The sequence below is a fragment of the Carettochelys insculpta genome, chromosome 19 (genome assembly GCF_033958435.1).
Source record: "Carettochelys insculpta isolate YL-2023 chromosome 19, ASM3395843v1, whole genome shotgun sequence".
Lineage (NCBI taxonomy): Eukaryota > Metazoa > Chordata > Testudines > Carettochelyidae > Carettochelys > Carettochelys insculpta.
In genome coordinates, this window is record NC_134155.1 from 3880708 (window position 1) to 3906002 (window position 25295).

The 25295-nt window shown below is 42.5% G+C and overlaps 1 protein-coding gene and 1 long non-coding RNA gene across 2 annotated transcripts in view; one reads left to right on the forward strand and one right to left on the reverse strand.

Moving 5' to 3' along the window:
* The window catches only part of PIGL (phosphatidylinositol glycan anchor biosynthesis class L), an 85967-nt gene that overhangs the window by 14413 nt on the left and 46259 nt on the right, over window positions 1–25295 (forward strand). The gene's annotated exons all lie outside the window — the stretch shown is intronic.
* On the reverse strand, window positions 4856–9014 carry LOC142023292 (uncharacterized). Its single transcript, XR_012648202.1, has 4 exons — window positions 8883–9014; window positions 8542–8660; window positions 7657–7715; window positions 4856–5116 (listed from the first exon to the last, which is right to left on the reverse strand). It is a non-coding gene; the product is annotated as an uncharacterized LOC142023292 (long non-coding RNA).

The window sequence follows — 25295 nt, forward strand, 5'->3', positions numbered from 1 at the left end:
AATTTGAATATAAAAGACAGTTCGGCAGTCTCTCTTTCAAGATTGGTGTGAAAATTTTTCTTCAGTAACATGCAAACTTTTAAGTCATTAACAGAATGGCCCACTCCAGTAAAATGCCGGCTAACAGGTTTGTCGGTCTAGAGTGTTTTTATGTCTGTTTTGTGCCCATTAACTCTTTGTCCAAGGGAGTTTGAAGTCTGTCCAATATACAAAGCATCCGGGCATTTTTGGCACATGATGGTATATATGATGTTAGTTGAGGAACATATTCTCATGGACAGACTTTTTATGTCTGTTTTGTGCCCATTAACTCTTTTTCTAAGGGAGTTTGAAGTCTGTTCAATATACGAAGCATCTGGGGATTGTTGGCACATGATAGCATATATGATGTTAGTTGATGTTAGTCTTGAAAGTGCTACTTGCCTGCTTTTTTGTTTTGATAGCATATAGACTAGCATGGCTCCCTCTCTGATACTGGTTAAGATAGAATTCCCAGAATTTGGAGCTACTGCGTATCTTGGACATTGAATTTCTCTGAGACTAGAAGTTGGAATATGAGTTATTCTATTATGAACCAACCTGATTTTTTTCTCTTATGCTTCTCTTTTCTATCTTATCACAAATACAGCAGGGAGTGGAGGATGGTATGTGCATGATTGACTATTAGAGCCTCTGCTATGCTCAGAAAAGCTTTTAGATGTGAACTCTGCAATGTAGATATTGTAAGACTGCACTCCCCTGCTTTGAGGCACTGAACAGAGATGTTAATGTGGTGATGTGAGCTGGGATGGCCTTGTAATCGGTTTGTTCACAAGTAAATCTCAGTCAATCCTTATGAGCTGGTGTTAATCACAGGCATGTCCTTCACCTTCCAGCCCACACCTCTAAACCTTGTTGCAGACTGCAGCAGCACCAGTTAAATGCATTATAGATCAGTCCCTGTCTTTGAATTCAAGGCCTTTCTGTTTTAGGTCAGCCTGACAGGTAAACCAGTCTGAGGAATGTAATGGAAACCAGGAATATATTATCAGGTAGCCCAGTCACATTTATTAATTGTGATTTCCTAAAGTAACTGCAAAGTATTTCTTGGGAGGAGAATTCTCATTTAGAAACGCAAAACACCTCTGAAGCTGTTTCCCACTTTAATCTTTTTATGTGTACTCTTATTTATTACTAAATTACTGATGAAGGTGGAGTAGATCCAGGATCTATGTTAGCCCTTAGTACAAAAAATATATTGAATTAGAGTGTTATATTTCAAAGCTTTAAGTAAAGGTCAACATCTAACTTTGGTGCAATACCTGTTATTTCAACAAAGCTAAAGATTTCCCCAAAGAATCATAAAAACACCAGCAGCACAAACCTTAATTTTGTGATAAATGTGGAATTCATTGGCCACATAACTGCAGCTAGCAATAAAGAAGGCTAAAGACCTAACCTGTCAGGCATAATTTTATAGTTAGGATGAGAAAAGGCATCTTTTGATGCTCATGAACTGTAACAGTTTAGGAACATTCCCTCAAATAACTTACCTGTAAATGTAGGTCCTGAGATTACAACAATATGTGCCTCATCTCAAGGTATATGGAAGGAGTTACCATGTAATTGGTCTAATATGAATAACTAGTTAAATTCCCATTAATGCAAGGCACATCTGCCCAGGCTCTGGCTGACTGCCAGTGTGCAGTGTCAGATGTAAACAGGAGACGTTTTCTAGGCTGCTTTCACCTTCTGTTGAGGGTTAGCAAAAAAGAAGTCCAAATCTTCTCCTTTTTCAAAGGACAAGTTGTTGGCTTCTGGCAAAATAAATACCAGGCCACTCTTTGTAGCAGTTTTCCTAACTTTATGTGGACAGTTGTGCTGGCCAGAAGATAAAATCGACTGATACAGTTTTTAATAAGCTTGGCCCAAACTTGCACTGGAAAGAAAATGCTAGCTGGGACTTGTGTAAACTAAAAGACATTTCACTAAGTACAAATGCTTGTACTTCAAATAACACTGTCTGCTTCCAAGTTTCCATGGAAATTCCATTTCTTACTTATTATTTACTATTCCTCTCCCATCCAAAAAGGGTTCCAATTTGACGGTGCGGCAAATTTGCCCAGGCAGCTCACAAGGTTCCGCCAGGTTTGATATCAGGCCAGTGAGAGGCTTAAACTCATTTTTCATATATTGGTTCATTGTTGTTGGATCTGTTGTTGTTTTATTTTGGCCTAGCAAGGTAAACACACTTTAGTGGACTTCCTCCTATCTCATTTCTAACAAGCTCCTCGTATGTGAAGATGTGGTGGAAGGAAGCAACTCTGTAGGATCATGGGGAAAAGATGTTCTTAGATAGAGAGTGAGTGAGATTTGTGATGAAGAGAAGAATCTAAAAAGTGCCCAAAGGATGAGTTTATGGAACTGGAAATGTGAACCTTTAGATTAGGATTTGAAACTGTTTATCGCAAAGTAGTGCGTTTAAAGAATGTGTCAGACACTACCAATTTAGCTTCAGTGTGTTTATCTGATTTGCCTTGCTTTAATGTGAGATACCTGATAAACAAGTTCCACACACACACACACACAGAGTATAAATATGATTATTTACTGTGCATTAACAGGATCTGCCTAAGAGATGAACAATAAAGCATACCGGTGGAAAAGAATGGGGTGAAATCCTGGCCCCACTGAAGTCTAGCATCATCATTTGACTTCAGTGAACTGGAATTTCATGCCAGCTCTTTCCTTGTTCCTTCCCAAACCTCAGGCTTTCTTACTGGGAGAGTTTGTGATATTTTGGGGATGGTAGAAAGGGTCTCCTGAATTTCCCTTGCCATTTCCTTTTTTCTGACCCCTCAATCTGGTCAGGGAAGACTGGCCATTGCTCTCTCTTCAGTTTTACCAACTTGGTACCTAAGCTGGCCTAAGGAATTACTGGAGACCCTTTTCCCTTACAGTCTAGTTTGTCATTTTCAACATATTAAGGGAGTAGGCGCTGACAGTACTCTATACCTAGCAGGATCAGCTCTGGATATTGATTGGACACATTTCTAGACTACACTTCTAACCAATGGTGTGCTCTCCAGGAGCTCACTTCAGTTTGTGCTATCTTTCAGCTTCAGAGTGGCCAGCCCGACTCTGCACTATTATAATCAATAGGATTTTGGGGACGTATAATTGCATCAGTTCCAATGGCTGCATATTTCAGGGTGGGGGGGAAGGGATAAAGTGATTTCCGTATCCTTTATTTACCTCAGAATAGTGATGAGAAACTTCTTTAATATTTGTAAATATTTTCTTTGATTGATAAGGCTTTTTCTTTGATAAGGCTTAGCAATCCTCAGCTGAACGGTGCTGTAGAAATTCAGCGTATTATGAAGTAAGCAACAGCCTGGTGTGAAACTGTTCCATAATAACCCCAGTTCTGAGTACAGTTCTGTTTCACCTTTATTTAAAAACAGCCTTCATTAAGCAAGTAATTTGTTCAGACTTCATGTGATTGCTTCAGACAGAATTCACTACAGTGTGGTAAATCTCTTGAAATTTGTATTCAGTTTTGTTTTGGGGAGGCATTGTGATAATGCCTGGTAACAGAGAGAGAGCCGTGTTAGTCTACGTGCTATCAAAACAAAAAAGGAGTTCAGCAGCACTTTAAAGACTAACAAAAGAATTTATTAGGTGGTGAGCTTTCGTGGGATAGACCCACTTCTTCAGACCACAGCCAGACCAGCACAGACCATAATGCATGTTTTTCTTTAAAAAAATAACAACAAACACACACCTGATTTGTCTGCATCATTAAAGGATCTAGACAAAGAGTTTCAAAAACCGATGTGTAAAGTTACAGCAGTTGCTGATGTCACTGGCAGCATTTTGAAAGTAAGACCATTAGGTGCCTAACTCCAGTCTCCTAGATTTGAAAATCTTGGTCCTATTGGTAGTTGTTTTTTATAAAAGCTCTTCTGGGGGGCAGGAAACTGCCCTTTGCCCTCCAGAAAAATTACTTTCCAGTGCAACGGCTTTGTTGTAGTAAGTTTTGTTTAACCATTTTTTCATAAGTTTGATGTTTTCCCCAGAATAGAAACCTGCCCCCTTTGACTTCACTGGGTGGAGCTCTTGTGAGCTAATCCCTTTTCTCAGCTTTCCAGCATCATTAATTTCCTTGCTTTTTTCACAGTAGAGAGGGGGCTGTGGCAAAAGGGATAGCTTCCCTTTCACCCTTTCAGTGTTAAAGAACGCGTCTCCCAGGTCACCCCGAGAGCAATAAGTTCTCATTTGTCAATTGGGGCTTTTCGAAACATGGGAGAATCTTGCTTCAGATTGTAAATAGAACTCATCAGCCCCACTTCTGTAGAGTCACAGCAGGGTTTGATATCGAGCGAGTAAGCTAACCAAAGAGGCCCAAGTAGTTGACTAAATGCAGGGGGAAGTGGAGGGGAGTTTATAAAAGACAAAGGGAGTTTGTAGAAACCCAGTTGAAACAAATGCAAGCAACCACGTTTTTTACTTGTCTGACTTAGCTTGTTTATGCTCAAGATTATTTTAGAAAAATAAAAACTACTAAATACTGAAACAAAATATGAGATAATCAATACAGAAAGTTGAAATGGAAAAATCTGCTAGGCAATCTAGGCCATATCCCCAACCCAAGCCAGCGTACGATTAGTAGTAATTGAGTTGAATCAAGGTAGTCAGCCCTTGTAAGGCAAAATTAAGAAGACCTAACAAATGTGCTTTAGAAATCTGATAAAGTTGACCTTTGCCTTCTGGACAGAGGGCATAGGGCAGGGAAGTCTGCTCACCTCCTGTTTTTAAGGTAGCTATAGAAATCACACATAGAGATCCCCTTATTGTTTATTGTGGTAATGGTTGCACAAGTATTCTGTGCTTCAAAGACATATAGGATGCAGGTCCAAGCTCTGGTAACCATTCTCTGTTTTCAGCTATCTGTGATACCAACAAATGAACTTCCCAGAATGTAGTAGAAACAGCAACCTTGTTTTGTTAACTAACCAACTTGCCCTTGACTTTGATTTTGTTGATTTTCAATAAACTAGTCAGGGTTTTGACTGCTCTCCTCCTCCACTGGAAAAGCCACAGCAGACATTTTTGATGGTGCCAATAAGTTGCCCACCTAGAAAATGTGAAGGCAGCAAAGTGAGAGTGAGAAATTTTATTTAAAAAAAATGAAGTTTTAAATTACATGTGAACGCCACAGTGAAAATCGCCCTTGCTTGGTACCATAACACATCAGTAACACCAAATGTTCCAGTCCAAACTTGTGGCATGGTCTAGTGCTCAGAGAAGTGGGGCCATGAGTAAGGATTCCCGTGCTCTGTTCCTAGCTCTGTCGTTGATTTGCTGAGTGACCTTGGGCAAGCCACTTATAACTTCTGCCCGTCTATTTTTATTTGTGAACTGTAACTCATGTTTACTTGTCTGCCTTGGAGGGAGTGCTGTGTGTGTGGCTTAATTAATGTTTGTTAAGTATTTTGAAAAGTGTTCTTATTCCTTTAATAGTAGCCACAGATAGGCCAAGCCACCTCCTTTTCCATCTCAGCCTATGTCGTGGAAGTAATCTGAGTGTAAAGCATGTATGTTCATAAGTGGTAAGTAATAAATCCCAGGGAAAGGTATTCCTGTGGCATATATTCTGTGGTGTACCTCTTAAATGCCATTTCTACCACTGCACTTCATGAGGACATTCACTTACAAAACCAGAACTGCTTTGGGAAGCAAAATTTACGGCTATATCTACACTAGCCCCCTCCTTTTGGAAGGAGCATGATAATGAGCAAGTTGGGAGGATGTTAGTGAGGTGCTTCCATGAATGAGTGAGTGCCTCGGTAGCATAATGGCAGCTGCGCACAATTTGAAAGCACAGCCGCCAAATCGTGCGCCGCCTGTGTAGACAGGGGCCTTTTGAAAATGCCTTCTTCCTAAAACCAAATAGGAGGGTGGCACTTTCAAAGCGTGTGTGGCTGCCATTATGCTAATGAGGCACTGCATATTCATGGCAGTGCCTCATTAGCATCTTCCCAACTTGTTCATTACCATGCCCGTTCCAAAAGGAGGGGGCTAGTGTAGGTGCGGCCTTCATGTTTTCTTAGCTGTTGATGGTGGTAATAATTCGTTTTGAGTTGGATGATTTCATATGGAATTATTATGGCCAAAGGTTCATGTGCTCCTCTGTACTCTCTTTGACGTTGATTAAAATGCACTGATAGCCCAGAGCTGAAAATGCTTGTGGTTTTTTGGAGCAATTGGTGTTCTACTTTTTCTGCGAAGGTAATTGCTTTTATTGCATCTGCCTTTCCCTATCAGGGCAGCCTGATACCACTGTTTTCTAGCAGCAGGGTGTTATATGGAATAACCGGATCCCTTCCCCTCAGAGATATACACAGATCACCTCTGTCATATATCAAACCGCAATGAGTTTGCAATGCCACATCTGTCTCCTAAAGTGGCTCTTGCTTTTCCGGTTACTAGTACATTACACTGCTGCTACCTCACAAAAAAGATGGTACCAAATATAATCATGCCTGTAGAATGGCTCCACAGCATGTTTTTCCTAAGAACATTACTGAAAAAGTCCAGGGGGGTGATTAGAAATCCAGCAGTAATTCAAATCAATAACAGTAAAATCTTTACATAAACCCATTATTCCTAGGAGCCAGATTCCTTTCAAGACTCTCATCTGTATTTAGATCTTTCTGGGGACATTCAAGGTCTCTGTATTGTTTTCTCTGTCCACTTGGTCCTGGGGGTGCAGGTATTGTGCCCCATTTCTTCCTGTTTTGGACAGGAAATGAGGAAGAAGACTGTATCCAAATGAAGCCACGAGGGGAATTTAGTAAAGCAAAGCAGAGATAGATGCCCTTGTGGAAATTTGGTCAGGAAGTGCTAATTTAAAATACCACCTCTTGCAGAGAGACATCTAATGGTCAGGACTTCTGCTTTATCCTCATCACAGAAGTACCCCACTTTTAAGTAGAGTTTAGAATATTTTCTGGAATCCTTCATTCTACTTGGCCTCTTTGCTTCCTCCACCACTACTCTCTCCAATGCACTTTGTTGTGGCAATACTAGCTCTGTCAGGTGGGCATGGATAGTGGACCCATTTATCAGCACGGGGTTCTTCGCTGGAAGGCAAGGTAAGGTGTTCCTCACGCTAAGCTGAACACACTGGCTCCTCCGTGGTCCTAGTGCACCATCTGTACTGTACCTAAAATTATCCTCAAGCTCTTGAGAATCTACTCCTTTCTCTTTCATCCAGCATATTCTAAATATTACTGAACTTGTTTATCTCCATCCAGCCCTGTAGAAGTTCACAATTAGCCCAATTAAAAGAGCTAATTGGGAAGCACAAAAATTGCACGAGACAGACAGTCATCAGACTAAAGTTGTTTTCAGCAATTATACCCAAGAGTCTCCTTTTAAACATGACTAACTGTAACGACCTGTTCATTTTCCCAGTTATGTTGTGAAACAACAAAGCATGTTTTGCCAGTAATCCCCAGGACAAACACAAGAAGTGACAGCTGCAGAATATGAAAAGTGCTTCCCTTCCACACTTGGAAGGTTTGCTATGCTGGCAGTGTATGCGGCAGTGTTCTGCAAACATCTCTGCTAGAGACTCAGCTTAGCATATACCTGGAGTCACAGCACACATACCTTGCAGTTGGGATGATTCAGCAGAGAAGATCAAATGGTTACAGTCAGCACGGCCTTTTCTTAAGAGAATAGCATTTATAGCAAGTGATTGCAATACATTATCAGAAGAAGAAAGAGTAAACAAAACATTCCCTATGCTGGGATTCAGCCTGGCCCTATAAGCCCCTTGGCCTGGAAAATTTACCCAGTGTGTGTAGGGGGAAATGGCATAGATACATATCTTTCTTTTCAGAAGCCACTCTTGTTATTGTCCTAGCCCAGTGCTTGTGCAAAGAGTTTTAGTCAGCTCCTTGTTTCCCGGGAACCATGTGGTTTCCTTGCATCTACTCAGATGTTTTACTAAAGCCCCATTACATTGTGCAGTGAGCAACTGCAAAGTCCAAGGCTCTAGCACAGGCTGGGGGCACAGCCCAGTTGCATCCACACTGTGTGACTAATTTATGTGGTCCCTGTGCCATGGAGCCACCATGTTGTAAGCAGAGCTGACTTTTTGCAATGTGTAGTTTAACCCCCCCACCACTTCAGTCCGCTGAGGTGCCTCAATTGCCATGTTGCTCATGGATGAAAACTCTTACACAATCAGGACCTTGCTTCTAGTTAATGTGTTCATTTGTTTGTTGTGAAAAATTGTAAAGATCACCTCTATGCTGCCACATAGACTCTGGGAGTCTAGACGTATACTATTTCTCTGCTCACAGGCCTTCATTATTAATATTGTATTCTTCATGACATTGAAACAAATCTCTGTTGTAGTGCCTATTTGTCTTTGTATAACTTTTCTAGATATGAGAGAATCATTAGATATTTTACTGTTTATAGAATAACCTTGGGAGAAGAGCCTTGGAAGTGAAGCTCCCATTAGACCAGTAAATAGCTAAAGATTACCTGTTTCCAAGTACAAGGCATGATGTTGAAGACAGTAGAGCTGCTTTAAATCATACAACGCTGTGTGGCCAAGTGCCAGAAATATCGTTCTGACGTTCTTCAGTTTATTTTCAGAATTCCTATTAAAAACAAACAAAGCATTTCTAGAACTGATCAGAGTCGCCCTGAGGGGTGGGTTGGGGGCACACTGCAATAGTCTCAGGTAACCCTGTCCTCCCTCCTAGCTGAGGAAAGGTACAGGGAGGGGCCTACTCTATGCTGCTGCAGGTCGTTGATCTAAGTTACGCAACTTCTGCTATTGGAATAATGTAGTAGAAGTCAATACAGTTAGAGCTACTTACTGTGGGGTCTTCACTGTGGTAAATCAACAGCTGACATTCTTCCATAGACATGATAAATCTGTCCCTGCTGGATCAGTCACTGTCTGTTGACCCAGTGGGTTCTGTAGACATGCCCCAAATGAGTTCCAGAAGGAGGTTGTCCTCAACCCAAGGCCCTTTGTGGGGGGAGTGAGGGGTAGGTTATGGGGGGAATTCCTTAGAGCTTCCCATCCCCCTAAAAATTGCAATCAGAGACATTTCCAGTTCTTTTATTTCAAGAGACAATGTCAGGCTAAAAGTGACATGTTTACCATGGTTTACTGTCTACAGTTCAGTCATCTTGGATAATAAAATTAGATGAGGCATGTACATTTTCAGGTTCTCATGCAGCAGTACAGATTTACTGTTTTGTCTAGAGCCATTGCAGAGACTCATTTCTTTGGGATTTAGTAGCAATGTTCCCATTGATTTTTACTTTTGTAAAACCTACCTCTTGACCTAAATTGGGCCTCACTGTTCTTGTAGTTAGCTCTCTTTGAGCTGGAGATTTTTGCAAAAAAGTGTCATAGATCTGCATTCCTTTCCATGGGAGCACCTCCTTGTCCAGTTGAAGTCAGTGGGAGTTTTGCCATTGACTTCAATGAGATGAATACTTAGCATTGTAGCAGTCAACTAGAAGAAAGAAAGTCTTACCTTTAGAAATGCGGGTGTAGACTTGGGACAGTGATGGTACAGAAGACGTTACACAAAATCTATTTTCTCATAGTGACCTTCCTGTTCAAATTGTCTGTGTTTACATGCAAGTCAAAAGCTGGTTTGTCTGACTGCCAGCACTGCAGACTCAGTCCGGGATCTGAAAATCCAGCTGTGTCTTTCTGACCCTGACATCCTTACCAGGAATAAAGGTTCCACAGCTGGGATTTGGCTAACATCATTGATGATGTGTGAGCCAGAATTGAGTCCAGCTTGTTCTTCCTCTGAAAGACAATAGGAATAAAACTTTTTTGTGTCAATAAAATAAGCAGATACAACTCAAAGCCCCACAAGGGAGCAGAAAGGGTTGAGTACGGCGGGGTCCTTTTTCTAGAGTCACTTTTCAGATCCTAGCCAATATTCATAACGGTGCTTTGGAGAACTAGGCCATTATTTCTTCAGGAGTCTTTATGTGGCCTGTGTACGTAAAATCATGGAACCCTGCTATAGCCAGAATTATGTCTTTATTTAAACAGGGGCATGGTGTCTCGATTTCCCATTCATCAGTTTCAAGTTAATAGATTAGAACTGATACCAATTGTTGGGTTTTAACTGGTCTCTTTCAAGCCAGTACTCTTTTAATATCTTTTCTCTTGAGGAGTATCATTCGAATACAAGAACAGCCACAGTAGGTCAGGCCAATGGTCCATTTAGCCTCATATCCTGTCCCCAGATACTGCCCAGTGCCAGGTGCTTCAGAGAAAATGAACAGAACGGAAGAATTCTTGAGCAATCCATCCTCTGTCACCCAGTCCCAGCTTCTGGCGATCAGAGGATTATGCTTTCCAATGTGCAGTACTTAACATGTATCAGCTTTGGCTTTTATCTGCCATCTTCTTGTCCAGTCATCCAGTTTTGTGAGGTTCCCTCTATAATTCCTTGCAGTCAGCTTTGGACATACAGTAAACCTTGAAATGCACGATTTCACGTTGCTCTTAACTGGTATTAACGTGAGTTATGTGAAACTCAAAATCTCGCTCCCCTCAGCCCCACTCACCACCGGCGCACAGCTTCAGCTCACCTCCCACCCCCACGCTTGGCTCTGGCTCACCACCCCTCATGTGCGGCTCCGGCTCAACACCCACCCTAGCCCTAGTTCAGCCCCCCTGCTGGTTCACCACCCAAGCACAGCTCCATCTCATGACCCCCACTCGCTGCTCCAGCTCAATCCTCCCTCCACCCTGGTTCAAATCCTCCATGTGCAACTCTGGCTCAACCCCCCTCTCTGCATATCTACAGCTCAACCCTCCCCCCACCCTGGTTCCAACCCCCCGCGTGTGGCTCTGGCTCACCACCCCCATGCGCAGCCCCAGTTCAACACACACATATACCCTGCAGCCCGACTTACCACCCAAGCATGGCTTCAGCTCACCACCCCTGCGTGTGGCTCTAGCTCAACCTCCTTCTGCCCCCGCCCTGGCTCAAATCCCCCACACCCAGCTCTGGCTCAGCTCCACCCCCTGCAGTTCTAACCCCTCCAGGTTTAACCCTCCTGCCCCCCTTCCACGGTCCCAACCCACCGCCAGACTTAACTCTCCCTGACTGCCCCCTCAACCCCAGGACTTACCTTCCAAAGGAGCTCCAGGTGCTTCTGCTGCTTCCCTGGCTGCAGAACATGTGTTCTGCTGTGGAAAAAAGCTGTCTGCTGACTTATGCGAAATTCCAGTTACGCGAACGTGTGTGGTACCGCAACCCTCACGTAAATTGAGGCACTACTGTAATTATCATGTGTAAGTTTTTGTGTCATCTGTAAATTTTGCTACCTCAGCGTTCACCTGCTCTTCCAAATGTTTTCTGATTATGTTGACCAACACAGATCTCATTTCAGATCCTTGTGGGGCTCCATTTTTAACCATGGAAAACTGACCATTTAATTCTTACCTTTTCTGTTTCTTCTTTTAACCAGTTACCGACCCATCTTATCCCATGACTGCTTACTTTGCGTAAGCACCTTTGCTGTGGGGATGGAAAGCTCAGTGGTTTGAGAATGGGCCTTTGTAAACCCAGTGTTGTGAGTTCAATCCTAGAGGGGGTCCTATGAAGGTTCTGGGGCAGATTAGATTTAAAAAAAAAATGTCAGGGATGGTGATAGGTCCTGCTGTGAGTGTAGGGGACTGGACTCAATGACCTCTTGTGCTCTATGAGGTATGATCTAATCAAAGTCTTTCTGTAAGTCCAAGTGCACTAAATCAGGGGTCTGCAACCTGCAGCTCTTAACGTACTTCTTTGTGGCTCCTGACGCTATAATTGCAAAGTGAAAAAGAAACAAACCTTCCTGATTACTTTTGATAAATGGTGAACGTCTAAAGCCCAAAAATGAACAACTCATATCCAAATAGCAAACAATATGTGATCTTGAAACATTAGATGACTCCCCCTAGCGTCCTCCAGAGAATGAAGGTTTGGGTGTGAAAGTCAGGAAGACAGTGATACAAACATACATGTAAAGTGTGAGGAAATAGAATATGTAAAAAGTTTGTAAACATCCTGCGATAAACATGTATCACATTACAAATCATTGTGTGTGCGCTGTTCTTAAAATAGGGGTTGAAAAAAGTAAGGTTTGAGGTTATTTATTAAGGACAGTCATGTATTCACATGCACTATGGCTCTTGAATTGTTGAATTTTTTTACCAAATTGGGGGAAAAATGGCTCTTCTTGCTATTTTGGTTGCTGAACCCTGCACTAGATCAGCTGGATCACCCTTATCCAATTGGGTTGTTGATACTCTCAAAGAATTCTAGTGGATTGGTGACGCATGAGTTCTCCTTAAAAACATGTTGACTCTTCTCCAACATAGAATCATTCAATCATATGATGGTAAAAGACCTTGAGATGTCATTTAGTCCAACCCTTTGCACCAGTGGCAGGACTAAATGTTGCCTAAAACAGGGGCAGGCAACCTTAATCCTGCAGGTCACACACAACCTGGCAGAGTAATCCATTGGCGGGCCACAAGACATTTTGCTGATATTGACCATATGCAGGCATGGTCCCCCAGAGTTCCCAGTGGCCACAGTTCCGTGCTAATGGGAGCTGCAGGAAATGGCATGCCACTGGAATGTGCTGACTGCCACTTCCTGCAACTCCCATTGACTGGGAATGCTGAACTGTGGCCTCTGGGAGCTATGGGGGACCATGCCTGTGGGTGGTCAACATAAACAAATGTTTTGCAGCCTGCCAGTAAATTAACCTTATCAGTCATAGGTAGCCCAGGATTGGAGACGATCTTTGACAGTTTATCTAAACTCCTCTTAAAAATCTCTCATGATGGAGATTCCACAACCACCGTAGGCGATTTATTCCAGTGCTTAACCACCTTGAGCATTGGGAAATTTTTCCTATTGTCCAATGTAAACTGTCTGTGCTGTAATGTAAGCCCATCTCTTCTTGCGCTATCCTCAGATGTTAAGGAGAATAGTTTTTCTCCCTTCTCCTTGTAACAGCTTTTTATGTACTTGAAAACTGGTATCATGTCCCCTCTCAGGATGAATCTATACTTACCAGTGCAGTCGGTCTTCTGGAGTTTGATTTTGTTGCATGTGTTCAAATGCAGCAAAATCGATCTCTCTGGGCTCAGCCATCAACCAGATACTCCGTGCTATTGCATGGAGTAAGGGACATTGGCTCAAGCCTAAGAGCCCCAGTCTGCACAGGGTAAGAAAGTCAATTCTAAAACGTCGATTCTAGCTATCATGTTCATGTGCATGTCTGATAATTCTGTTATTTGCTGTATGTGCTACCAGTTTGCCTGGTACTGAAGTTGGGCGTACTGGCTTGTAATTGCCATGGTACCTGCTGACACCTTTTTTTGAATTCTGGATTTCATTAGTTATCCTCAGCTTGCGGTACAAAGCCTGATTTAACAATAGGTTACATACTACAGTTAGCAGTTCTGCAGTTCAGATTTGAGTTCTTTCAGAATTCTTGGATGAATATCAGCTGGTGTTTGTGATTCATTTCTGTTTATTTTTTCAATTTGTTCCATAACTTCCTCAATTTATACTTAGTCTGGGACAGTTCTTCAGCTTTGTCATGTATGGCGCAGATGTGGGAATCTCCCTCACATCTTCTTCAGTGAAGATGGATTCAAAGAATTCATTTAGATATTTTACAGTGGCCTTGTCTTCCTTGAGCACATCCGTCACCCAGTAGCGCCACTGATTGTTTGGTAGGCTTCCTGGTTCTTACGTGCCTAAACAAATTTTTGCTGATAATGCCTGTATCTTTAGCTAGTTGCTCTGCAAATTCTTTTTTGGTTAGCCAAATTATATTTTTACACTTGGCTTGCCAGAGTTTGTGATCTTTTGTTTTCCTCAGTAGATTTAACATCCAGTTTTTTTCCCTCACCAAATAATGGGCTGTCTAGTGTATGCATTGCTGGTGGATATCGTAGTCAGGGAAAGGCAATGCCTTCCTAAAATGCCTCGTCTGGCACTACCCATGCTCTGCTGCAGCCCCCACTGGCTACCTGGAGCTTTGAAGCTGAGGAGGCCACAGCTGTGCCATCTGCCTGCTTTCTGGATCTCCAAGGTCAGGGGAAGCTGCAGCCATGTTACCCACTGGCTTCCCAGAGCTCCGGGACCACACTATCCTGGGCTGGGGGCCAGCGGTCTTATTGTCAGTGGGGAGGGGGCTGGGCAGAAGCCTGTGGCCACAGTGAGGGGCAGAGCATCAGGTGGGAAGGGTGCAGCTGGGAGTGTTTGCCACCCTAAGTTCTGAGGTCACCCACCACTCACGGTGTATATTCTTGTTTTATAAAGCACAAGCACCCAGATTTTGCTTAGAAGTGGTTTCTATTAGTAATTTGCCGGGGGTCCCAGGGTAGCACCTGACTTTCATGAAACAGAGTAGGTTGCTCTCATCCTTATCTTGGATATGGGATGGTGGCTGGCAGAATCTGCAGTCCCAGCATACTGTGTGTACATAAGGTCACCTGTTTGTTTTGAAAATCATGGCTGAAGGCTTCAGTAGGGAACCTCCTGACTCAAATTTGATACGTATGTTGCACTCCACAGCACAGGGCTTTTTTTGTAGAGCTACATAAGGGTTATCCATGTGAATAGTTTCCTCCTTTCTGTCCCTTAACGAAAATCTGTCTCAGCAAGTGATTGAAAGTCTGCCTGGCTGCTTGTATCAGTAAATGCACTAATGTAGGGTGTTCCTAGCATCCTTCAGAATCAACACATGCCTCAGAATCTCAGTTCCCAAAGTGCCCCAATCTTTTACTACAATGGGCGTTCACCTTGTTTCATGCTGCTGTGTGAGCCAAGGCCTTGTAAAGTGAGACTAAGCACCTTGTAAAGTGAGACTTCTCATCTGTATTCTCTTTTCTGAGTTTTGACACAACACATCCATTGTTTGTGCATTCTTTCACCATCCCAGCGCTCCCCCAGCCATCCCAGCACATGAAATGCTGTTCAGCAGGGAATTTAATCCATTGCAAGTGAACACTTTAATTCAGCCATTGGAACAAACGCAGTCAGCTCTCATGTTGTGTGTTCGTGCCAGATAGCTGTGATTACAAAACTTGGGAACTAAAATGGTCCTTTCTGCAGTTCTTTGACTGAACTATGTTGAAAAAGTGAAGTTCAGTTGTTCTTTCCCTTTGAATCAACGAAGATTTTATGTTTGCAGAGACAGGGTAACGTTACCAAATGGGTAGAGCACAGAGTTGAGAACCAGAAAGCTTGGATTCTCTTCCCAGCTCTGCCAAGCTGTTTGACCGTGGACAGCTTCTCTGTGCTCCAGTTTCCCCTCTGATAGTTCCTGTCTTTTGGGGTGTTGTGAAGATTAATTTTGTACAGTTTTTATATTAACTCGAAGGTTCGAACTTGTTACTTAAATACCATCTATTGTCGCTAAGGTTTTTTCCGTTATCCTTAAAGGGTTAATTTCTTTCTGTAAAGAATAAAATTTGATTTAGGTTGGAAATGGCAGTAGGGAAGGCAAAGAATTTGGTTCTGCAGGAAACTAGGTCAGCAGGTTTTTATTATCGTGCTTGACAGCCAATATGGTTTTCATTTAGGAATGAACTCAGCTGACATTGTGTATGGCCAATTTCCTCTTCCCAGAAGCCAATCCTCAAACATCACTCTGTATCTTATGGCTTTCACAGATTGAATGCAAGGAAGTATTTAGCCATAGGAGCTCAAGCACTACTGAGTTTTTAAGACCATTTTTAGAGCTGTTTGTCACAAGTGATGCAGGAGTTCAGACATCTCTACTGTGTCTGGAGAGAGGATGAGTAAGACTTGAATCTCTCTGCTCACAAAAAAATGTTTGAAGATTGCCCGCCTTGGGTTGTATTCTTTCCCCGGCATATCTGCTGATGATATTTCATATATCCCATGTGATTTATTGCATTTGTTTGGACAGGGCATATTCTGATCTCTGTCACGCCAATGTAATTTTTGAGGAACTCCATTACTGTCACTGGAATTACACCAGCATTATGTAGTACAGCCTCGTTGTTATGAACTGCATTTGGCCCAGGCGCATTCTGCAATACTTTTCTAGCAGCAATGCTGTGTACAGACTTGAATTGCACAGTGTGTCGCAGGGCAGGTCTACACTAGACCTTAACGTCCGTCCTAGATTCGCAGTTCCAGCTACTGCAATTGTGTAGCTGGAGTCGACCTGTCTACAATCGACTTATCTGGCTGTCCTGACTGAGGGAGGTTGACAGGAGAAACTCTCCCGCCAACCTCCTTTACTCCTCATGAGAATGAGTAGTACAGGGAGTTGACCCCAATAGTTCAGTTTTGTGTGTCCCCATGAGGTTTGCAAAATCGAACCCTGGAAGATGGACCCTGACCAGGTCGATCTCCCAGTAAATGAAGATGTAGCCTGAGCATCTTCTAGCTATCCCCATTTATTTATAGCTTTCTTGAGCATCAGACCCTAGTTAACTGCAAACTCTGAAGTGCATTCCCTGAAAGTACACATCTGTGGTTTTTGTATCTGTTTACTCAAATAAGACCAAATTCTGACAGACATACACATTTTAGAACTGGGCTCACTTTCGTCACAGAGGCCGTGTCTACACTAGCCAAAACCTTTGAAAGGGCCATGCAAATGGCCATTTTTAAGTTTACTAATGAAGCACTGAAATACATATTCAGCACCTCATTAGCATGTGGGCGGCCACGGCACTTCGAAATTGACGCAGCTCGCAGCCGCGCAGCTCGTCCAGAGGGGGCTCCTTTTCTAAAGGACTCCGGCTACTTCGAAGTCCCTTTATTCCCATGAGCAGATAGGAATAAGGGGACTTCGAAGTAGGCGGGGTCCTTTCGAAAAGGAGCCCGGTCTGGACGAGCCGCGTGGCGGCAAGATGTGTCAATTTGGAAGTGCTGCGGCCGCCCGCATGCTAATGAAGCGCTGAATATGTATTTCAGCGCTTCATTAGTAAACTTTGAAATGGCCATTTTGAAGTTTTGGCTAGTATAGACATAGCCCTGTTCTCTTAACTCTACTAAATAAGAGTTATTGAGAATCCCTGTGTCTCTGACTTTTAAACAATCCACTTTGGTCATCCGGTAGAGCTGGTGGAAGTTAGAACATATTAAATGTTTAGGAAATTCCAAGCATTAGGATTTAAGTCTGAATAGTTATTTCTGAATTTATGCTCTTGTTGTTTTGCTGCCTTAAATATGGTTTAATGGCTTTTCAGCGTAATAAAAACATCTAATTCTTTATTGTACCAGTCTTTATTCAGATCTGGCATTAAGACACCCAGACATTTTTGCAAACCAAGTTTGGCTTTTAAAGCTGAACAAGGAAAATACAGGCAGTACTGAGAAGAACAGACAGCATTGGCTTGCCAGCAGTTCTTGGAAATAATGGTGTTTCACAACCATCCCCTACAGATGGTTGTACGTTTAGGGAGGGGAAAATGCTTTTGACTTAGCCAGGCAGAATAATGAAAATGCAGACTCTAGTGTAAATGTTTATTGTGGTGATAATGCAAATGTCATTCTTGGATTTAAATGAGAATATGAACTGCTTCGTAATGATGACAACTTAGAAGCAGCAGTGCTAGTGAATATGGCTCAGAAAGAATCACAAAAGCTCTCCCCTGAGCACACTTTTAATGTGTTACTGGGTTGCAGATCTCAGTCATTCCATGCCTTTCAGCGTTTAAAGGGTTTCAGAGAGGAAGCCGTGCTAGTCTAAACACTATCAAAACAAAAAGCAGTCAAGTAGCACTTTAAAGACTAGCAAAATAGTTTAGAGCTTTCGTGGGACAGAGCCACTTCTTCAGACCATAGCCAGACCGGAACAGTCTGTTCTGGTCTGGCTATGGTCTGAAGAAGTGGGTCTGTCCCACGAAAGCTCTAAACTATTTTGCTAGTCTTTAAAGTGCTACTTGACTGCTTTTTGTTTTTAAAGGGTTTCACTGTTTCAGCTGAAACAAACATGATCATGTTAAACTGGAATGGAGAAAGTTGGACTTTGCTAATAAACATTGCGCTCTTATGTTCAGCTGACATCTGTAACTGAGAACTAAAAACATAACAACTTCTGTCAGACACAGGCTTAGACACACACGTGGGCAAACACCAACACCCACATACAATGAAGAGCTCAAGCTGAGGCAGCATTTTGGAAAGTTCTGTGTACTCCGTCAAAACAGAAGGCATTTATATGAGAATCTCCTTAACTTACTCCGAAGAGATGAAGCCTCTTTCTTTCATGAAGTTCATAAATGATGACATAAAATGACTAGAATTTTGCTGACAGATTTGGGGTTTTATTAATTGTTCCTCAAACTGGAATAAGGGTCTTACTGAACCTTTAACTTTCCTCACGGATCTTTAAGTGCAGAAACTAGAAGTGGAGATCTCCCAAATATCCCACTCTGAATCTGCTCTTGCTCAGCCCATGGAAAGTTGTCTCCTACTGCTCTTGAGGGTGGACCTCTTGTTACTCTCTGCATAATCTCCATGAATTTAATAGGCGATGTTTCTTTTTGCTTATTGATCCCTCTCACCAGTTAAAGTACGCTCTTGGCTGGCTCTTCGTTCAGTCCTCCTTAGCTTAGAGGTATTTGCTGGCTGCGACGTGGGAGCCTCAGCATAGAGTTTTAAAAGCCATGGAAAATGTTGAGGATTCTCAGGTCTTTAACGAGGATGCTGAGATGTCTTGTGGAACAGCACCCCGGGAACCAGCCTTGTGTTGGATTCCTTTCTCTGTACGGTTGAGAACTGGGTTCTTAACAGAGGCTCACTGGCTCTCATGTTTCAATGCAGTTTTGTCAAATTATAGCATTATAAATATGTGTAATAAAATCTTACATTTGTATGAAGACTTGAAGGAATCCAAAAGGCTCGGTAAATTGCATGCATACAAGAGTCACTGTTTCCTGTGTGACAGCCTCTGGGATGGAACACGGTAACTGTTTTAATAGCAGACAGAGTAATTGCTATTCATCTCAGGAAAAAGAAAAAAAAACTTCTTCTGTCGTGTTTCTGTGTTCCTTCAAATGAATACACTTTTCAGTTGCCAGCCTGAAATGGAGAACAACACTGCATCTATGTCAACAAAAGAACAGATGCTTGCAGCAGTCTGCTGGATACACAGATGTCAAATAATGCCAGTGACCAAAATAAGCCTTTTGTCCCCATGTGGGAGCTCTGCCGCATAAATGATGCAGCCTGTAAGTGTAGGTAGGTTATGATGTTCTCTCCCATGGCTAGGGTTAAGGGCCATGCTAGCTAACTGCTGAGTATTCACTTATTGGAGCGAACATTTGGGCATAGCACTACCACTGTTTTTCAGGGAACAGGATTGTTGTTTGTTAATTTGGGGGTGCTTGGTGCGTTTCTCTTTGTTTTGTAACTATATTTACTGTGGAAAGTGACTGTTTAATGATGACCGTGTGATTAGATATGGCACGACAAGGATCCCTGATTTCCCTTCACGTGGAATAAAATAAACTCAGTTTCGCTTCTTTTGTAGATAATACTCCTCCTGGTCATTTTACCCAGTGACGGGAACCATCCCCAGTTTGTCACAGCTATGTAGAGGGCAGATGAGTGTTGCTCTTTTTGTCTGGTGAAGTAGTCCAATACATCAGGTAGCTGATCGTTGTCTTCTTCCCAAAACTATCTGCCTGTGGCAGACATGGTGGAAGGAATCTGCTGGTCTGGAAAGAGAATTTATTGCTGGTGAAAGGTGCCAGATCAACAGCCCTGGATATTGAGGGTAGAAATCAAGTACATAAAACAACCTTCTTCCCCCTGCCCCACATACACATACACCAGTGTGCCACATATACCAGTGTGCCTCACCTGTGCTATTGTGATTACAGTCTTTGCTGCCCATATGAAGCCCAGTTGGAATGTGGGCTCCTGCAGTAGGAACTGAACAGAGACTCAACAGCTCATTCCCCATACCATCAAGTGCTTTCAGTCACTACCCATCTGGGCAGGATCCTCATCAGTGACCTAGAAATGAAAGGCTCAATATTGGTAATACTTAATTAGTCTTAATGGTAATGTGCTTTATGAGTATTTAGTGGAAAGCAATTGAATTTTTGGATCCTGATCTCCATCTCGTTTCACCCCTGTGCATTGGGACACAAGAGGCTCGGTGGAGCAATCTCATGACAAGAGAGAGACCTCAGACTCCCCGCACACAACCGTCATACAGTTTCTACTGCACTTCAAGCACTCTGCAGCTGCAGAGTACTAGGGAAGGATCTACCCCAAAGAAATTCAGTATGTCCCTGCAGGAGCATTTTCTGGAGGGATGGCCCACCCGCAGAAGAACATGATCTCTCTGCTTTGGAAACTGTTAATCCTATTGGTACTCACACCACCATTCCATACAGGGCTTGCTGCCGCCTTAACAGAGTTCACAAGCTCTCTTGCCTTCCTCTTGCTGGGCAGTTTCAAGACTTGCTTTATTACCTGTGTAACCAACACTCAAACTTGGCAAGTGAACTTTGAATGACTTGAGAGGCTTCCAAGTCCTGCCATTGGACTTCTGTTGTTTACAGCTACAGTAACTAGCACCTGACATTTATTCCAAGCTGCTGCTCTGATTGCTGAGATGCAGTGCCCATTAGCAACTGGGGCCTTCAGATAACACAAGCATTTGACCTTTCTATTCTTAGCCCATTAACATTTAGAAGGGCAGCTCTCTTCATTCAGCCACACTGTGTTTCCTCCTACCCCCTCACCCGGTATTGCCCAGGGTTGGCCTGATAAGGTTACTCCTGTGTTATATTAGCATAGGAACAGAGTTGCAAATGCTGGCAATGCCATCTCAAGGTTAAATGCTGAATCCAGACAAGCTAGTTCACGAGCTTTGTTTCAGTGGTGGAAAGGTAACGAGCAGTGACTTCCATAGCGCTGTTTATGCAACCTGCTATCTAATGCCCGACTTGCTGCTTATGAACTGTTGTGTAGACATTTAGACTTCTGCAAGAAATTTCACTTAGTCCTGAATGCTCCATTAAAAAACTACAGTATTATACAAAATGAATGTATAACACAGATGAAAAGCTGGCTAGGTGATAGATCTCCAAAAGTAATTTATAAATGGCGAATCATCATCCAAGTGCGGGGGGGGGAAGCTTCTTGATGACATGGGGTTTTTGCTCCAGTGCTATTCGACATCACTATCAATGGTCCACAGGAAAATATAAAAGCAGTAGTAGTAAAATGTGCGGATGGATGGCATGGTAAATCATTGACAATGATAGATCAGTTACATAAACTGACACTGGGTCACTTGGTAAGATGAGCTGATTGACATAGCATGCATTCTGCTATTGCCAAATGCCAGGTCACTAATCTAGGAACACAGAAGGTAGGTCACAGTAACAAAATATGAGATTGGACCCTGGTTTGAAATGAAATGTGAAAGGAATTAGGATTAGCTGTAGATGACAGGCTGAATGTGAGCTCTGAGAACAGTGCTGTAGTGGAGAGTGTGAATGTGTATAAGCAAGGAAATAACAAGTAGGAGTATGGAGGTAGTATTGCCACCATATATTGCAATCTTGAGAAAAGTGTGTCCTCTTCTGGTGTTGAAAGGGATGTTGGAAAAACTGTGAGGTCAGAAAAGAGCTATAGGAATGTTTCCCAATCTGGAAAATATGCTCCTAGTGAGAGGCATAAGACGAGCTATACTGGCTCAGACCAAAGGCCCCTCTAGCCCAGTATCCTGTCTTCTGACAGTGGCCAATGCCAGGAGCCCAAAGTGAATGAACAGAGCAGGTAATCATCACGTCACATACCTACATTTGCATCACGATTGAAGAGGTGGCTGAAGTGTTCCTGCCACTGGCTGTTGAGGCCATATTTAGTCTTGACAAGCGATGTTCCATCTGCTGATCGTAGGAGAGAGACACCATGTTTTGACGGTCCATAAACTGTCCTAACAATGTTAAAGAACTTATGGGTGGTGTTAGAGTTGACATAAGCCTGTATTTCCTTTGCTTTGCTTCTCCACCAGTGGTTTTTAAGGACTCTGGTTCCTTATTTGAGGATGCTCATGTCTTGCTCACAGCGCTACTGTGAATACATCCCAGAATTATGCCTTTTTTTTTTTTTTTGGCAAAAGTGTCACGTTGTTCACTCTGTAGGCCATGCTGTGCAGGAGGTCAATTTAGATGGTCCCATCTGCCATTAAAAATCTGTGAAAATGATGATGACAATTACCAACCTCCAGGAGGATTAATTAATTGGTCTTACTCTACATCTGTGGTGTCCAGTCAGCTCTGAAGCAGTAGCCACTGGTGGCTACTGCTGTAGCAAACTAGTCACATTATTCTGAAAATATTCAGACAGTAGTTAGTTGAATATGCCTGTAAGGAAGTCACTTCACTGGAGTCACAGACAGTCATTAGTCATTTGAGGAGTCTAATTGAAAGAGACAAGTTGTAGGAATTGAAGCATAATATGCAACTTTTTCCCCCGTGTTCTGCAGATTCTGATTTATTGTGTGTTTTTTTTAAGTGTTCCATGAGGCAAATTCTTCATAAGTAGCTCAAAGCAAAAATAAAATTTCTGATTTCTGTAATAGGATATTAGATGTCTGGGCAAGTCTTCAACTTCAGTGGTATTTTGGTTTACACCAAGCTAATTTTTATCCTGAGCTGTAAATGTCTGATCCTCTATCCATGATTAAAATACCCAAGGCACAGATATAAGAAGCAAGAAAAATGCTATGGTGCTCATGTTTGGTAGAATTTTCACCAGTTTTTATGGCTGTATTTGAAACAAATCCCAATATAGAGACATTTACTGAACCAATAATTTCTTAAATTTCAGGTGAATAGAAATTTAATAGAAAAGGGAGTAGAGAAATTTACTGTTAAAGACATGTAATCTAGGTTATTTAGGTTTAGAAATATTCTGCATTCACAGAGGTTCACATGGGAAAGTTTAACTGTAACAGTTGCAAAGATAGTAACAGAGAGAAAACTGTGCTAGTCTATATACTATCAAAACAAAAGAGCAGTCCATTAGCACTTTAAAGACTAACAAAATAATTTATAAGTTGATGAGCTTTCATGGACCAGTCCCACTTCTTCAGATCATAGCCATACCAGAACAGACTCAATATATAAAGCACAGAGGTCCAAAAATTGTTGTCAAGGTTGACAGATCAGAAAAGTTGTTATCAAGGTTGGCAGATCAGGAGAGCTGCTGGGCGGGGGTGGGGTGGTGGTGTTAAGAGTTCGATAAAACATCAAAGTACGTAAAAGAGTGCTTATAACAGGTCAGGTAATTGCTATCCCTGTTCAAACCATGTGTTAATGTGTCAAATTTGAATAAGAATTTTACTTCTGAGCATTTCCTCTGTAGACGGTTGTTAAAGTCCCTTTTCAGTAGAACACAGACTCTCAGGTCTTTAACAGAATGGCCCACTCCTTTAAAATGCTGGCTGACAGGTTTGTGTATTTGGAGATTTTTTTATGTCTATTCTATGTCCATTCATTCTTTGTCAAAGAGTGTTTGCAGTCTGTCCTATATACATGGTGTGTGGGCATTGTTGGCACATGATGGCATATATGATGTTAGTTGAGGAACAGGAGAATGTTCTTGTGATTCTGTAGTTAACGTGGTTGGGTCCAGTGGTGGTATCTCCAGAATAGATATGTGGACAAAGTTGGCAATGGGGCCTGTTGCAAGGAAGAGTTCCAGGATTAATATTATTGTGGTATGGCCCGTGTTGCTAATGAGAATCCTCATAAGGTTGGGAGGTTGTCTACAGGAAAGAACAGGCCTGTCACCTAGGGCCTTCTGAAGTGTGGCATCATGATTTAGGATAGGTTGTAGGTCTTTAATGATGCATTGCAGTGGTTTGAGTTGGGGGCTGTAGGTAATGACAAGTGGTGTTCTGTTCTTGGCTTTTTTGGGCCTATCTTGGAGTAGCTGGTTTCTGGGTATTTGTAGACATGTTTGTGTTTGGGTGATAGCCTTGTCTAGCGACACCATCCACAGGGGATGGATCATTTGATAATTGCCCGGTCTGTTAATTCCCTCTGAAGTATTTAGCACTGGTGACTGTTGGAAGACAGGACACTGGGCTGACTGATCTGACCCATCTGGCTGTTCTTATGTTCGTGATTGCATACTGAGACTGGGACTTAGAACTTCTGGGACCTTTTCTTGTGTCTGCGGGTGACTCTGTGTGTGCTCATAAGTCAGTGCTGTAAAGATGCAACGTAAACTGAGCTACTGCACTCCAAGGGCAGTTAGCCACTCCCCTCATGGAGGTGGTTTAGCTAGAGCTCTCTCCTAGCACACCTGCTGTGGCGTCATTGCTTGCTGCTTTAAAGAGCTTTAAACTTTTAAGTGTAGACAAAGCCTTAGTTGTGCTAGCATGGGTACACCTATTTGTGCTGCAGTCACATCTTGAACTGCAGTGTAGACATACTTTGGCTGGAAATCCTGGCTGGGCTGAAGCCAGTGGAAATTTTGCCATTTAGTTCAATAATGCCAGGATTTCACCCTTTGTTTCTCAATACTACAATTTCCCAATCTGAAAAATGGGGTTACTGCCTCCCATATCTCAGAGGAGGCTAGGGCAGCTGCCTTACTGAATGTTTGTACAGCACTTTGAGATCCTGAGAGGACAGATCCCCTCCAAGTGCCAAGGATTATTATTATTAAAGTGTTTGTTTCTTTTCTCCCATTCAGTGAGGACAATGGAGCAATATATGCAAAGGTCAAGGTGGTGTAGGTCAATATTTTTAACTTCTGATGTAACAGAGTTGATAGAAACTTTTAACCAAACTCCATACTTCTTTTGTTGTCTGATTGGTTTGCTTTTCGTTCTGGTCTTTTGCCTCATTCCCTGTCAGCATTCCCATTTTGATTCAGAGATTTGCCTAACATGTTAATTGTATTAACACACAGGGGATGGCTGAATGGGACAGCTGTGTTGACAGTCTGTCCTGCCTCAGGGCATTATAGGCTCTCTGTGAGATCTGAACGCGCTCCAGTGCTTTAGCAATGAACTGAAATGAACTTTGTCTGTTTTGGACAGCAAAGGAAGTTACCGAGTTTAGAAATGTGGCAATCTGTTTGTGAGATCCTGTAAAGGACATGTAAACTGCAACACCAAATAAGGGTGTGCGAGTCCACAAGTTACTGATTGAAGTTCATAGTGCAGTACTGAGAACAAGAAAAGGGACCAGGTCAGCTTGAAATCAAGTTAAT